The 15,802-nt window shown below is 39.7% G+C and overlaps 1 long non-coding RNA gene across 1 annotated transcript in view; it reads left to right on the forward strand.

Annotated features, from left to right (window-relative positions):
* The window catches only part of LOC142830138 (uncharacterized), a 36,618-nt gene extending 24,695 nt beyond the window's left edge, over positions 1-11,923 (forward strand). Inside the window, exon 3 of the long non-coding RNA XR_012905109.1 lies at positions 10,567-11,923. This is a non-coding gene — a long non-coding RNA (uncharacterized LOC142830138). The remainder of the gene's footprint in view (positions 1-10,566) is intronic.
* The last annotated feature ends 3,879 nt before the right edge of the window (positions 11,924-15,802 follow it).

Consider the following 15,802-nt stretch of genomic DNA (forward strand, 5'->3'; position numbering starts at 1 on the left):
ATATAAGCCCAAACCTAAAAAAAAGTAAACTATTCTGTGATTGTGAAAGTTTGTACAGAACTCTGAAGTTACCAGAAGACCTTTTGTTCTTTGTATTTTAAACCCTTCTCCCTCCTTCCCTCTATCAGTATTTTTTAAAGCACCTGCTCACATCTGTGACACTGTTCAATCTCTTCTCTCCCTGGCTTTTTTTCTCATTTTAAATTGTTTTAATGATTGCTGTAACCACTCTTCAGGCATGAACAGACACCATGTACTATGTAAATTGTTCCACTGAAAACATAAATTGGGAGCTTCTGCTTCTACTGGAGCTGATTCAAATGACATAGAAGAGAAACAGACAGCAGGAATAGTGTGGCGGGAGTTTAAAATATGAAGTGTGTCCAAGTCTCAAAATCTAGTCTTCAGCGGTTATCCCCCCCACACACACACCTTTTTTTAAATGAACAGAAGGACAGTCACATAATTGTTTTGTTTTGTTTTTGTTTTTGTTTTTTGTTTCCAAACACATAAAAGGCCTCTCAGATGAAAGATGTCCATCTCATAGAAAAAAAGCTAGAAATGTTATTACGCTCATTCTGAGACAGTCTGCCCCCATCATTCCAAATAAATGGAAAGACAGACAAAATGCAAGGGATGTGGTCTAATTAGGTCACAATTTTATTAACTCATCTGAAAACAGTCCAGCAGTAACTCCTACAGTACAAGTCATCAGGCCATCCTTAATTATTCCCACCTGGTGCAGGGCTGTCATCACCACAGCCTTCCATTGTAGGTCCCCATACTATTGCTGGGATCCCTGTGCCCTCAGATGGTATTGGGGCTGGAGAAAGGGGGTCATATCACACTTTAGGAGCCCTGATCCTATTCCCCTCCACTAGGGGATGCCTTCCCTAAAGTCATCTTCCAATTTTGGTTTATCAGGATACCAGATTCCTATGGAACAAGTATGTAAGCTGGACACTTATCCTGAGACAACTTTAACCTTACCTACTATCCTTCTCCATCAGATTCATGAACTGCTATGGAGGAAGGCAACCCTCCCCTTCTTTCCCACCCGCTGCCCACCTCCCTCTGACCAATCTGGCAGTGAAGGGAAAACGTTCCTTCCCATTCACAAAAAAGACAGCTAGAAAAATGCCTCCAGCAGACCAAACTACCTGGCCCTATGCTAACCACATGAGTAGAAAGATGGAATCTGCTAATCTGGATGTGAGAGGAAACACAGGCTGAAAGGACAGGAATTGCATTCCCTTTTTAAACAGCCATTACTCTTTTTTTCCTGCTAGTCTAGACCAAAACCTTTTGAGGTTGTAGGTTTACATTTTTTGCATAAGTGAATCCATAGAAGCCTGTATATACATTTCATTTGATAATCTGAGTTCACAAAACTGAGATTTTGATTGGGTATGCATCAGTTTTTGTGTCTTAAAGAAACCCAGATTTCTTTCAATTTGTTGAACACACATCCTCTGAAAACAGTTCAGGCCTGTTTCAAGAATCTGATGATGAGAATCCAAAAACTGGGACACCTACAATAATTGATCACTTTTAAAAATCTTGGCCTATTTCTCCCTGATGTAATTCTGTCTGGCTTTATATTTCCTCGAAAAAAATAATAAAATAGCTGATGAAGATGAACCAGTAGATCCAATGTGTCTGATTTACATCAACGACCATAAGTGTGTTTGTCTGAATGGAATTCTTGATTTTTACACTCATTAAAGATCTCACTTGCTGCATTTGTGATCTCTAAGGCTTTTATTACAACTATATACCATGCAAACATCTGCAAAAATTTCAAAATGAAATGCAAATGCTTTGTAAATAAAGGTTTTCACATTTCATACAGAATTTTCCCAAAATGATCAAATGAAAAACATATGTAAATTGGCAATTCTCCAATTCATGTAGCATCACTTTCTCCATTTAACTGATTTCTATGGGAATTTAGGCTGCTTGCGGTATGCAGGAGTGAAAAGAAAAGTATCTGTTGGTGGCAAAGGAGGAAAAAATAGCAAGGCATAATTCTTGAGATTTAGCTTTGCTTTCATGGTAGAATTGGTCTTCAGGTTTTGTGCTGTTACAGGCAGTCCCCGGGTTATGTACAAGATAGGGACTATAGGTTTGTTCTTAAGTTGAATTTCTATGTAAGTCAGAACTGGCTCCAGATTCAACCGCTGCTGCTGAAACTGACCAGGGGCTGACTACAGGAAGCTGGAGGCAGAATTGCTCTGCCCCCAGCTTCCTGGAATCAGCCACTGATCAGTTTCAACAGCGGCTGAATCTCGAGCCTGGGACAGAAGAGCTGGGCTGCCAGGTAGGTCCCTGCAGGACCAACCCGGGAGCACCCCAGCTGCTCTACCCCAGGGTCCACAACAAAAGCCTGGTCTGCTGGGGGGGGCGCACTAGATGCGCCCCCCCCCAGCAGACCAGGGACACGGGGAGCAAAGCCGCAGCGGCAGCGGGGTCCTGCGCCTCTGAGGGTTTGCTCTGGCAAAGCCTCAGAGGCGCGGGACCCCGCCGCTGCTGCGGCTTTGCTCTGGGTGTCCCTGGTCTGCTGGAGACGGTCCCCAGCAGACCAGAGGGACTGGGAGCAAAGCGGCAGCGGCGGCGGGGTGCCGTGCCTCTGAGGCTTTGCTGTGGCAAAGCCTCAGAGGCACGGGACCCCTCCGCCTCCCTGGCTTTGCTCCAGGTGTCCCTGGTCTGCTGGAGATGGTCCCCAGCAGACCAGGGGCACCCGGAGCAGCTTTTCTCGCCCCGGAGGTCGAGGTGGCGGGACTGCTGCGCTCTGGGTGGTCCCGCTGCCTGCAAGCTCCGGGGCAAGAAAGCCCCGTTCGTAAGTGCAGTTCTGACATAAGTTGGATCCGCGTAACTGGGGGACTGCCTGTACATTGCTGTGGGATCTGAGTTATATGTGAGAAAAGTAGACCACTAGTATATTCCAAAATCATTTTGCAATTAGTCACTGGACCATAAAAATCTTCCCTGGAGTTAGATTCTGGGAATTACTATAATCAAACCTACCATAGTTGCCTTAGTCTAGTTGCCTCTCTTCAGAATGGGACAGTGCTAGACAAATTAAAACCCATGGCAAATTAAAACCCTTCCATAGTGCAACTCATTATGCATTCTTCGTTATTGGGAGAACTTTACTTCCTCAATGCAGACAGCCAACCTGAAGCACAAGAACTAATATCTTTTATGTGATTTTTGTACGTGTTAGTGGCTGCTGTTATTCAGTCAAATAAAAATACTGACCTTTTAACCTCACTAATATTCTATGGTAGGAACTCAGTACTGTATTGCTAGATTCTAAACAAAATGTTATTTTATTTGTGGTGTATTTTGCTGTCACTGGACTCTTTCTTGGTTGTGTTACCCATTGGCTTTCTTTGTATCATTCTTTGTGTCATTTTTTTCAAGTTTTTTTAGAGTAATTGCCATGAAACCAAGACATTTGTATTCTTATTTAATTCTATAACAATTTTTCATGAGACTGTAGTATGTGGGAAACTCCACCCATAAGAGTCCCATCTAGGCTATTAACTAGCCACCTACATTCAATAGGTATGATGTCTCAGTGTGCACTGGCTGACAGACATTCAGTATAATAATTTCTCTCTGCACTCAGAATAAACACAACTTACTAGCTAGTGCTAACAGTCTGATGCACAAATGTGTTTTATAGATGTTGTGTTTCAAATTCTAGGCACAAAGTATTGCAAACTCAACCTTGAACCTGACATGATTTTTGATTGCATGAGTTTGGTAACGCTTTGTGGCATATAAACAGAATGTTATGTCTGTGAACTGTTGCATTTCTCTCTCAGCTCCCACTGGGCTGCTGTTGCTAGATCATGACATGGTACCAGTGGGTGAGCTTGGAGATGAATTAAAGTTACAATAGTATCACAGAAGCAAGGAGAGGGATAACTGTGGGGGAATTTGCTCAAAACCTTAGATGTCTATGCACAAATGGAGAGAATATGGGGAATGAAGTGGAAGCTAAATTAGCTAAATTAATTGGGATGACAGATATTGGGGTATAGCTTGTTCAGGAAGAATAAGCAAGAGTGGAAAGGGAGGAGGTGTTACACTATAAGCTAAATTAATTGGGATGACAGATATTGGGGTATAGCTTGTTCAGGAAGAATAAGCAAGAGTGGAAAGGGAGGAGGTGTTACACTATACACTAAGAATAGCTACATTTGTTCAGAGATCAAGAAAAGGTGAGAAGAGGGGGAAAAGGAGAGAAAATAGTATGGTAGGAGTCTATAATAGTCCACTACAACAAGAGGACATGTGGATGAAGCATTTCTAGAACAAATAAGGGAAATATCCAAAACAGAAGACCTGGTTGAATGGGGAACCCTAACTACCCAGACAACTGTTTGAAGAAAAATGCAGTAAAAACACAAAGGGTACGTCTACAGTAGCTCGTTAGTTTGAGCTAGGTATGATAATGAGGGCAAGCGGAGTTGCAAATGAAGCCCGGGATTTAAATATCCCTTTAAGCACAGCCCTCGGCTAGCCTGAGACAGCAGCTCCATGCTCTAAGTCCTCATCTGATGCCCTGCTGGCACTGCCATCCTTAACCTCGGTTCAGGGTCCACTCAATGTGGACATGCTAGTTCGAATTAGCAAAATGCTAATTTGGACTAGTTTTTAGGTCTAGATGCACTAATTCGAATTAGCTTCGTTCGAATTAACTAATTCAAATTAAGTTAGTTTGAATTAGTGCTGTAGTGTAGACATACCCTTAGGGTATGTCTACACTACCCTCCTAGTTCGAACTAGGAGGGTAATGTAGGCATACCGCACTTGCAAATGAAGCCCGAGGTGTACCGGTAGTTCGGAATAGGAAGCCTAGTTCGAACTACCTAGTTCGAGCCCCGTGTAGCCGCGCTGCACAGGGTTCGAACCAGCGGGGTTTTAAAAATGGCGGCTCCCCGCTTATGCAAATGAAGCCCGGGAAATTCAAATCCCGGGCTTCATTTGCAAGTGCGGTATGCCTACATTACCCCGCTAGTTCGAACTAGCGGGGTAGTGTAGACATACCCTAAGTGATTTATCTTCGAGAATTCATGGAGGCCTGGTAAGATCCCAAAAGATTGAAGAAGGACAAACATAGTTCTTATCTTTAAAAAGAGGCGACAAAGAGGAACCAGGGAATTATGGACCAGTCATCATAACTTTGATACCTGGAAAGATACTGGAACAAAGCAATTTGAAAGCACCAAGAAGTCAATAGAATTATAAGTAATAGCCAATAGAGTTCTGTTAAGACAAATAATGTCAAACCAACTCAATTTCCTTCTTTGGCATGTTTACTGGCCTGACAGAGTTAAAGAGATGATATATCTTGATTTTAGTAAGGTATTTGAAACAGTTCTACATGACATTTCCCCATAAGCAAACTAAGAAAATGCCTATGGTCTTGTTGAAATTACTGTAAGGCAAATGCACAAATGACTGGAAAACTCTACACAAAGAGTAGTTAGGTGTTCCCAGTTTGACAGGGAACTGTTGATATCAATTAGATCCCATAGAGATCTGTCTTTTGGGTCCAGTGCTATCCAATATTTTCATTAATGCCTTGGATAATGGAGTGGACAGTATAGCATACGTATTAAATCTGTAGATGATACCACACGGACAGAGGCGGCTAGCAGTTTGGAGACAGGATTAGAATTTGAAACAGTTCTGACAAATTGGACAAATGGTCTAAGATCTACAAAACAAAATTAATATAGAAAGTGCAAAGAACTACCACTTAGGAAGAAAAAAAATCAAATGCAAATCTACACATTGGGGAACAACTATCTAGGCTAAGTAGTTATGCTGGAAGGAATCTAGGGGTCAGAGCTATAGTGGATCACAAATGGAATAGGAGCCAACAAAGTGATGCAGTTGTACAAAGACTAACATTCTGGGTTCCATGAACAGGACTGCTGTATGTAAGGCACACAAGGTATTTGTCCTGCTCTACCTAGCACTGGTGAGGCCTCTTGAAGTTCTGTGTCCAGGTTGGGTGCAACATTTTAGGAAAGATGTGGACAAATTGGAGGGAGTCCAGAGGAAAGCACCAAACATGACAGAAGGCTTAGAGAACTTGACTTATCAGAACAGGTAAACAAACCTGAGCATATTTAGTCTTGATAAAAAAAGACTGAGGTGAACGGGCCTGAAAACAGTCTTCAAATCTACTAAGGGCTGATTATAAAGCAGTAGTTCTCCATGTCCACAGAAGGTATGGAAAATAGTAAGTGATTTCATCTGCAGCAAGGGGGATTCTGGTTAGATATTAGGAAAACTTTTTAGTTATAATCATTGTTAAGCTCTGGAGTAGGCTTCCAGAAGAAGTTGTGGGATATTTGTCACTGGAGTTTTAAAGAACAGGTTAGACAAATACCTATCAGGGATGGTCTAGTTGTAATTGGTTCTTCCTCAGCACAAAGAGACTAGAGTAGAGTTCTGTGATTCTATGATATAGGATACATGTCTTGCTTTAGTACAAAGTGGTATGCTACAACGGTATGATTTACTTCTATGGATACACATAATAACACATGCCACCAGAGTAGGATTTTCATCATCACCACCTCTAGGCTATGGCTACACTATGTGCTTTGCCAGAAGAGGCAATGCAAATAAAGCACAGACTAGCATCTTCTCAACCTTTAACTAGTTAGTAGAGGGTAATGACAAAAGCCCAATGGGTGGATCCATTATTTTTACATGAGAATCATGCAATCAACTACACTAGAGAAAATTTAGTATACAACTAAACTAACTTGAGAGTATTTATTTGGATATGTCCAGTTAGAACTAAGAAAGAAAGTAAGGTGTGTAAGATCTGAATCTGCTGCAGATTTTGTGTGTAACCATGGGAAAGTCATTTCATGTTTCTGTCTCTCATTTCCCCCCTCTGTAAAGTGGGGAAAATACAGCTACTTCTCTCCCGACTTTTATCTGTTTTCTCTATCTAGATGGTAAGCTGATTTGGGCATGGGTATAATACCCAGTAAAATATGTCACTGATGGTAGCCTCCAAACACTAATCTAAGGATATGATTGTTATAATAATAGAACTGGAACATGGGGGAAAACAACAATAACCAAAAGTCAGCCAAACAATTCTACTGTATAGCTAAAGAGGGATTTCTGCCTAATTTGTGTGAGGCCTTATGGGAGGGTGTATGCAAATTTAAGATATACTTAAGGAATTATAGAGTGGGAGGTGATTTATGTAATGCTTTCTACAGCAAGTTCTAAGGATTCAGCTCTAATATAATATCTTTAGGTTTCCTAGAAAAACGTAGGTAGACTAATGTAATTGTGTTTATGTCAACCATAATTTACCATTATTCTTCTGCTATATTTCAGAATGTATTTGTTAATATTAAGCAGTTATTTCCAAAAACTGTCCATGCTTTGGATATATGAAAAATATACACTCCGACATATATTAATTTAAGCAAGTCATAATGGCATTTGATGCATACCTTTGAAAAGTAAATATGCTATGATTAAAGAATTTAAAAAAAAAAAGAAAAAAATTAAAAATAATAGAAAAAATATAAAAACAATAGAGGAAAAGCATCAGGGAGTAGGAATAAAATTCAAACTTCAATTTGCCCAGGTAAGTTGAACAATTTAATTCATTCTATAAATAAATAGTTTGATTTTCAGTTACATTGAGCATCCACAACTCTATCAATGGGAACGATGAGGTGTACCTCTGAAAAAATTAGAGCAAACAGTGAATCCCAAAATATAAATGTAAGTGTGTAACTTTAGGACATTTTAGGTACAGCAAAACAGATTTATGAATAAAAGATTTTTTGGAGAACAAATTACCCAGTATTTTTTTTTTATTGGAATTTTTTTTTTACATACATTTGGTTGAATATTTTTGTTTAACTGCTGTATAGCCATTTTCAGAAGGTTCGAACACATTTATAACCATTCCTATCTCAAGGAGACTTTGGCCTTTGGGCAAACTGCCTTTAATTCTTTCCACCCCAAGTTTCATTTTATTATCAATACAAAATGGGACACCATTGTACATAGCATATCAGGCACTTCTAATGAATTCATGTTCAGTCCATTAGCCAACCAGAACACCCACCAAATCCTTGGCAACATACCTTTTTCATTATATTGTTTATAGCCTTTTTAATGTACTTGGTATACTTGTTAAAATCCAGCAGAGTGTCTTTATATACTCAGGAACACATTTAGGCAATCTAAAAACTAGTACAAAGAAGGACATAGGAAGATAAGATACAAAACTTGAAGAGGCCTCCTGGGTCATTGAATCCTGTACCCTGTTATCACAAGCAACTCTATCATATAAACCTCTTCATAATATATCTAGCACCATCTTATAATGAGTTGTGTTGTTTGCCCCCACTTCTCCTATTGGTAGGGAGGCTGATCCCAAATCCTCTGATGGTTTGAAAGCATCTTCAAATATATAGCCTACAGATAATCATGGACAATTTATTTGTTCTTGTGCTAACATTGTCTATTTGCTGAAATCAATGATGTTATCAGCTGTAACATCTTGAGGCTGGGACTGTCTACAATACATTTATTCAGTGTTAACAGAATAAGATCCCCATGTCAGTTAGGGCCTCTAGGCACAATAGTACTACAAATAATAAATACCATGCCATCAAATTTTGATGACCACAAATGATCAAGAGACTTTTGATGCTCCATCCAAATGATCTTTCTGAAAAATATTTTTTACTGGCCTGTTAGGCTGTGCTCAACAAACAAAAGTGATATTGATGGAAATATCTCCAGGAAAATAATAGTAATAAATAGGTCTGGATGACTTCTCAGTAGCAAATAATTTGTCTGACAATTTAGTCTGTATTCATGAATTGTCCCCAAACAAAAAGTGGGGTTTATTTATGAATTCATCATTTGAATTGCTTCCAAGTGAGGACACAATAAATAGAGTGAATATACACATTTACCAAGCATTCATGTGAAAAAAGCCTTCACGTGCATAAATGTTCACTAAAAATAAATACAGAGTGGTCACACAAAATTGAAACTCGTATGATTTACAATTTTTGCTTGCAGATATTTTTTTGCCAAGTATTCATCCAGCTATAGAAGTTGTAGTAGTTCAAGACAGAGATACAGTAAATTCAGGATTCACTGGTGTGGCGTCCTGACAGTCAGTGATGATAAATGTTCAGCTGCATGTGTTTTTGTATGTTGCCTCAGTATATCATGACTCTGTGCAGGTAGCTAGCACAATAGACTTCATGAGAACCCCCAAAACCACAGATTCGGATAAGATACAAAGGGACACATGTCAGGTTTATTGTCAAATGAAGTGCATTAATAGTTGTTGGTAGTCAGATAGCTTCCTAGCCCCTACATATTTGTACCTGGGACAATGGACACGGCTCAGTCGGTAGTATGGATTTCACTATTGCCCCTTATGAAGGCCAACTAATTAAGTCGAGGTATCTCAATATTTATAGACAGAAATGAATAATCTATGATACACACTGTACGTCATTCACTACCCAAATCATTCACTACTCATTGTTATGCTTTCACTCTTGTTGTTTCAAACTATTTTATCATGTACTCAGCTGGTTGACTTTGAACTGTCCTCGTGGCATGTATTTACATACTTCATGTGCTTCTATCCATGCTAGCAGTTCTAGTGTTGAGAGACACTGGCTTGCAGGCAAACATTTGCTTTTGACACAGCCTATTACTCATAGTACAACTCTTACTTACTTTGGTTCAAGCACCAGGCCCATGCTTCAGGCTCTTTCTTTCTCCTACAGAGGTATCCTGGAATTGTTCCCAGCTTAAATATTTTTTACTTAGGCTGTGTCTAGACTGCAGGGTTTTTTCGAAAAAAGTAGTCTTTTTTCGAAAAAATTTCACCTGCGTCGTGTTCTTTCAAACTACAGCCATGTTCTTTCAAAATTAAATCGAAAGAACGCGGCTTTTCTTTCAATGGTGGTAATCCTCATTTCATGAGGAATAACGCCTTTTTCGAAAGTGTTTTTTTTAAAAAGACGTTCTTGAATGCAAACAGGGCTTTTTCGAAACAGAGCATCCAGACTGCCTGGGTGCTCTCTTTCAAAAAGCGGCTCACTTTTTCTAAAGAAGAGGTTGCAGTCTAGACGCTCTCTTTTGAAAGATGCTTTTTCGAAAGAGGCTTGCAGTATAGATGTACCCTTAGAGTGCATCTACACTGCACCCTCAGCTCAAAATAAGCTACGCAATTTGGGCTATGCAAATTATGTAGCTTATTTCGAGTGTATTTCAAAATAGCGTATTTCATAATTTGGCACTGTCTGCACAGTGAAATAATGGGTGCACTGTCAAGATGCGGAATAGATATTTCAGGATTCTGGAAGTATCCCGAAATAGCACCGCAGTTAAGCATACCCTTAATGTGTATACTTGAAATGTCCCCCTCACTCACATGCTGCTTTCTCACATACATAAGCATGGACATGTGCTGGTTGTAGTCTCAAAAAAGCCTTACATTTTCTTTTCTTTTCTTTTTTTCAGCGTTTGGGGACTATGGATATAAATCATGAAGACAAGCAATCTCTAAACAATTAGGAAAAAGTTACTGCTTCCTTTTAACTGAATTAAATTACACCCTATAAGACGATCATAAATTTTAGTCAACATTTTGTCATGATATCATAAATACTATTCAACATACTGGTCATCCTGTATGTTCATAATTCTTGGTACACCTTGTGGCTACAGCTGAGAAGTAAATGTACAGAAACTATTAGCCAGGAAAAACAACCTTTAAATAAAACCTCGATTAAAATCTTTATGATATTGCTTTGGTTAATGATTTCTCTGAAAGCTGCTTTTGGAAATATTTTGGTAGAAAAAACAATGAACTCATATGGACACCATTTGTAAATGGCCATAGAAGGAAAGAGTTTGGGTTTAGTGGGCAGATAAAAAAAATTAACTTTTTGTATGCTTTTGTTTAAAATATTTGTAGAGGCAGATAGCTAGAAATCCAAAGGTAAAGCTTAAAAATAAGAGCCCCTACAGTATTTGAGTAAGGAATTTTGACAACTGACATGACAATTGTTTAAACATTTATTACAAGGCTACAGTTATCATTATTTCCTTTGTACACATATGGCCGTATTCAGGGATTTATAATTGTATCCAGTGGGACAGGGGAAAAACATACTAACCGTAAAAGAAGTCTAAATTAAATGTTTTGTAAAAAGTGTTGAGATCTTGTTAGAGCCTGTTCTTTCATCTCAATACTAAGTTTTCCTTGATTCATAAGCCCACATTAGAGAGCTCTATACAGAAGAGTTCTTTTTGCACTCTCCAAGTAAAGTGATAATTAAGAAAAAAATAATGTATGCCTCAATGCTAATATTTCTATGTCTGTCTATATTAGGTACTTATTTGCAGGCCCGCCCAAAGAATTTGTGGGGCCCAAGGCAGCATTCTGAGCCACGCGGCTGGGCAGCACCCAGCCAGGGCAGCAAGGGGCCCTGAAGATGTGGGGCCCTGAAGGCCGGGCCTGCTTATTTGGCCCTCATTACTGTGTTATCTGAGTACCTCACAATCTTTTAATGTATTCATTCTCACAACAACTTTGTAAGGTAGAGAAGTAATATTCCCTACCATTTTGCAGATGGGGAACTTTGCTACATATGTGTGAACCTCACTGATCAACGTTGGGTCCACGTGGATTCATGGTTCAGCCCACACATTATAACTACAGGATTGAGACTTGGTGGGTAATTGCTACACAGTTCATGCTGCACTGGCCACTTTTGACAACTTGTCAGTGCCTTAAAGTTCTTTGCTGTAATATTCAAAGGTGCAGTGTCAATTTAAATAGCAATCCCTTCCTTGAAAACATTTTATATTCTAGTGGTACCGGTCACTCTCAAGATTACGATAAATAAATTATAGGCAAAATATTTTGTCCACAATTTATTTATTCCTTGCATTTGATATCATTGTGTGTATAGTCAGTGCCATTTTTCCCTTGTAGAGTGAGCTGTATTCTCTATGATGTGTTGTTGTCAAAGTCTTTCCTTCATAGTAAATGGAGGAGAGAGTTTTTTTCAAAATAGGAAAAATATAAAATATGGTTGATGGACTGAAAGTACTTTCAACTTAATTTCTGAAAATGATTAAGTTTTAAGCATATTCTGCCCCTTTAAGGTTAACATTCTGTCATTACAGTATGCAACTGAGGAAAGTTGGGATTAGTTAATTTAGTGGAAAACAAATGTAGGGTCATGTATAGTGCTCACAGGCTTAATTTCTTTCCTCGCTAGAAAGAATGACAAAATAATAGAACAGAAGTTCTCAGACTGTGTTTTGGGACCCCAAAGTGGGTTATGACCTCATTTTAATGGAGTTGCTAGGGCTGGCTTAGACTTGTTGGGGCCAAAAGCCCAGTCCTCATCACCTGGGGCTGAAACTGAAGCTCTAGCCCACTGCCTGGGGTTGAAGCCAAAGCCTGAGGGCTTCAGCCCTGGGTGCTGGGGCTCAGGTGACAGGTTCCCTGTCTGAGACTGAACCCCCGGGTTCTTCAGCTTTGGCTCCTCATGGTTGTGTGGCTCAGGGTTTGTCCTCCCCACCTGGCATGGTAGGACTCAGGCTTTGGTTCCTCCTATTGGGGTCATGTTGCGATTTTTGTTGTCAAAAGGGGATTGCTGAGCAATGAAGTTTGAGAACCCTGCAATAGAGCCACTCTCCAGAATCTGGCAGTTTGCATTTGCTGGTAAAAAAAAAAAAGGCCCATGGTTGCATTGCCATGGAAACTGACCTATTAAATCACTCATCCTTTACAGAGTTGTAGTTGTGTTGGTCCCAGGATATTAAAGAGACAAGGTAAGTGAGATAATATTTTTTAGTGGACCAACTTGTATCTTTGTCCAATAAAAGATATTATCTTACCCACCGTGCCTTTCTAAACCGTTCACTGATTGCCAATGTGCTTCCTTCTGGGTATGGTTGAAAGCATTTTAGAGTCAGCAAGAGGACAGAAATGTAGGCAGCAATAATTGCAGGTAGTCTATTCAGCTAGACTATGATTTAAAAGACCTGGAACTTTGGATCTTTTGGGCTGCCTGTCTAAGCTTTCACATTCATGAATGCACCTGAAGAAAAATCACAATGAAAAATGGCATACACTTTTTTCAATTTGCTTAAAAAATGTGAACTGACAATATATTGGTAGCCTTAACTATGAATCTTCTGCTTGCTGTTTGTTGATTAAACAATTGTCTCTTGTCATATGAAGGTGTTTCTGTTTCTTAATAAATATTATGATATTACAAATAGTTCAATATTCATACTGTTGAATGGCCTAGATTTAACAGGATATTCTGAGCAGTTGTAATTTGAAGGGCATATGGGGAAACCATTCTATAATGGCTAATGAGATACTCTTTGGATGCAAAAGCTGCTTCAGGTGAAAATGTCATCTGATCCCTGCATATGACAGGTTAAATTCAAGTTACAGCCTTCTGGAGGCAGGAAATCAACCTGGAGAAGGTGGCATTTGCACAAGCCATCTGTACTCTCTTCTCTGGCTGGTATACCTTAGCTGTTTGCTTCAGAAATTATTAGATGTACTCTAGGAATTGTTTGGGGGAAGTTCTATATCCTGTGTTACACAAGAGGTCAGACTAGGTATGGCAGAGTCCTCCTGGCCCTGGAATTTATGAATCTATGATTTCCACCACAAAATGGGCTGTCCTGACCAAAAAGCAGGTGATTCCAGATCAGCTGTGAATCATTCAACACATCAAGTACATGGATTGTACAGTAATTAGGATTTGGTTGCTAGGTTCAGATCTGCTGCTGCAGATTACTTGTATTTTGTGGCATGTTAAGAAGAAGTTGGTTGTGCCCACAAAAGCTCATGATACCATCTATATATTTTTGTTGGTCTCTAAGGGCTCATCTAGACTACGTGGAATGATCGAAAGAAGATATGCAAGTTCCACGGGAATTTGTATATCTTCTTCCGATAGAACTTTTGAAAGTGGAGCTTTCAAAAGTGAAAGTAGTTAAGACACGGCTTTTTCGGCGAACCACCCCTTTGTCGAAAAGGTGCATAAATCTCCTTTTTTGAGGAAGAGAGACTTTTCGACAAGGGGGGGGTCACCGAAAAAGCCACGTCTTAACTATTTTTACTTTCAAAAGCTCTGCTTTTGAAAGTACAATCGGAAGAAGATATGCAAATTCTGCAGGAATTTGCATATCTTCTTTTGACCATTTCCCATAGTCTAGATCAGGGGTCTCCAAACTACGGCCCGCGGGCCGGATGCGGCCCGCGAGGCCCTCTCATCCGGCCCGTGGAGACCTTTTTGTCTACAAAACTTTTGCATCAAGGTACCTTTCAATCTTTGGAACAACATACCTGTGTGAACAAACATTTTCAAGAATGAAATACGTGAAGAAAAATTTGAGAACAAACTTGTCCGATGATAATCTCAGGTCACTGTTGATGTTAGGGACAACAAATCTAAAGCCAGAAATGTCTGCTATTTTGGCATCCAGGAAACAATTTCACCATTCACACTAATACAGGTGTTCATGTGTAGTGTATCAATGTGTTATTAAATAATAACTGAATAAAATAATATTAAATAAATAATTAAAAACAACATCCATGTTTTGATTGTTTTTTATTTGGACCTCAAGTGTGTAGTCGGCCCCCGAACTGCTGTTTGATAGTTAATGCGGCCCTCGGGCTGAAAAGTTTGGAGACCCCTGGTCTAGATGAGCGCTAAGGTGCCACAGGACCACTCCTTGTTTTTAATGCATTTGGTATGAACAGCACATGCACCTTAGTTTGCCTGCTGGATATTATCCCACCTGAGCACATGAAATTAAATCTAAAGAGGCTGTTGGGGGAATCAAACAAGAAATGAAACAGTGACAAAGATAAAATACTGCCAGAAAATATATGAAGGCCCCTTGAGGAAACATTGAAGAAGGCCCATCTTCTTGGCCCCAGCTAATAAAACAAGGTTTATTTTCCCCAGGCCTGAACCTGGGATCAAAGGGACACTAAGCTATTAAAGTCCCTGGCTAGGGATGAATGGGGAGACTCTAGCAGGGAGAGCTGCAAAGGGGTACTTCAGCTATTATCTGAGGCTCCCAACTTGGGAGCAGAGCATCTAGGCTGAATTTAACATGCTCAAAACTTGTGAGGAAAGAATAAACTTTAGGTAAGACTCAGGTATGTAGGCCTTTTGTCGTTTTATCCATTTTTTCTGCTTATGTGCCATTGGGTAAATTTTCTTTGTTTTGACAAATGTTTTCTGTCACTTTTTAATCACCCTGTGTCACAGCCCCTGACAGAAAAGGACTTGCAGATGCCAAATATGGTTGGACCAGTTGTCTTAACATCGGTAAACAGGGGGTCTGCAGCCTAGAGATCTAATCCAAAAGTAGTTGGGCCATGAACTTCAACTCATGAGACAAGTATAGGAAACCAACCATGAAGAGTGCCCTCATTAAGGACCACAAGAGAGCTAAAGGGCAAATAGGCCTGTAACTATGATATGTGTTCTTGGACAAATCATGTAAGTGAAAATTGTAAGTCTCCACTGATGTATTTAATACCTGATTTTCAGATGTACTGAATCTTCACAATTGGCCATTGACTTCAAGGGAAGCTGTGGTTACCCAGCACCTGCAGATGTGTCAAGCTGGGCATAAAAAGCATAAAATCACATACATTAGTAAGCTCTAGAGGTAAGCTCTTTAGGACTCCATCTCTCTT

Source organism: Pelodiscus sinensis, chromosome 1 (genome assembly GCF_049634645.1).
Source record: "Pelodiscus sinensis isolate JC-2024 chromosome 1, ASM4963464v1, whole genome shotgun sequence".
NCBI classification, from domain to species: Eukaryota; Metazoa; Chordata; order Testudines; family Trionychidae; genus Pelodiscus; species Pelodiscus sinensis.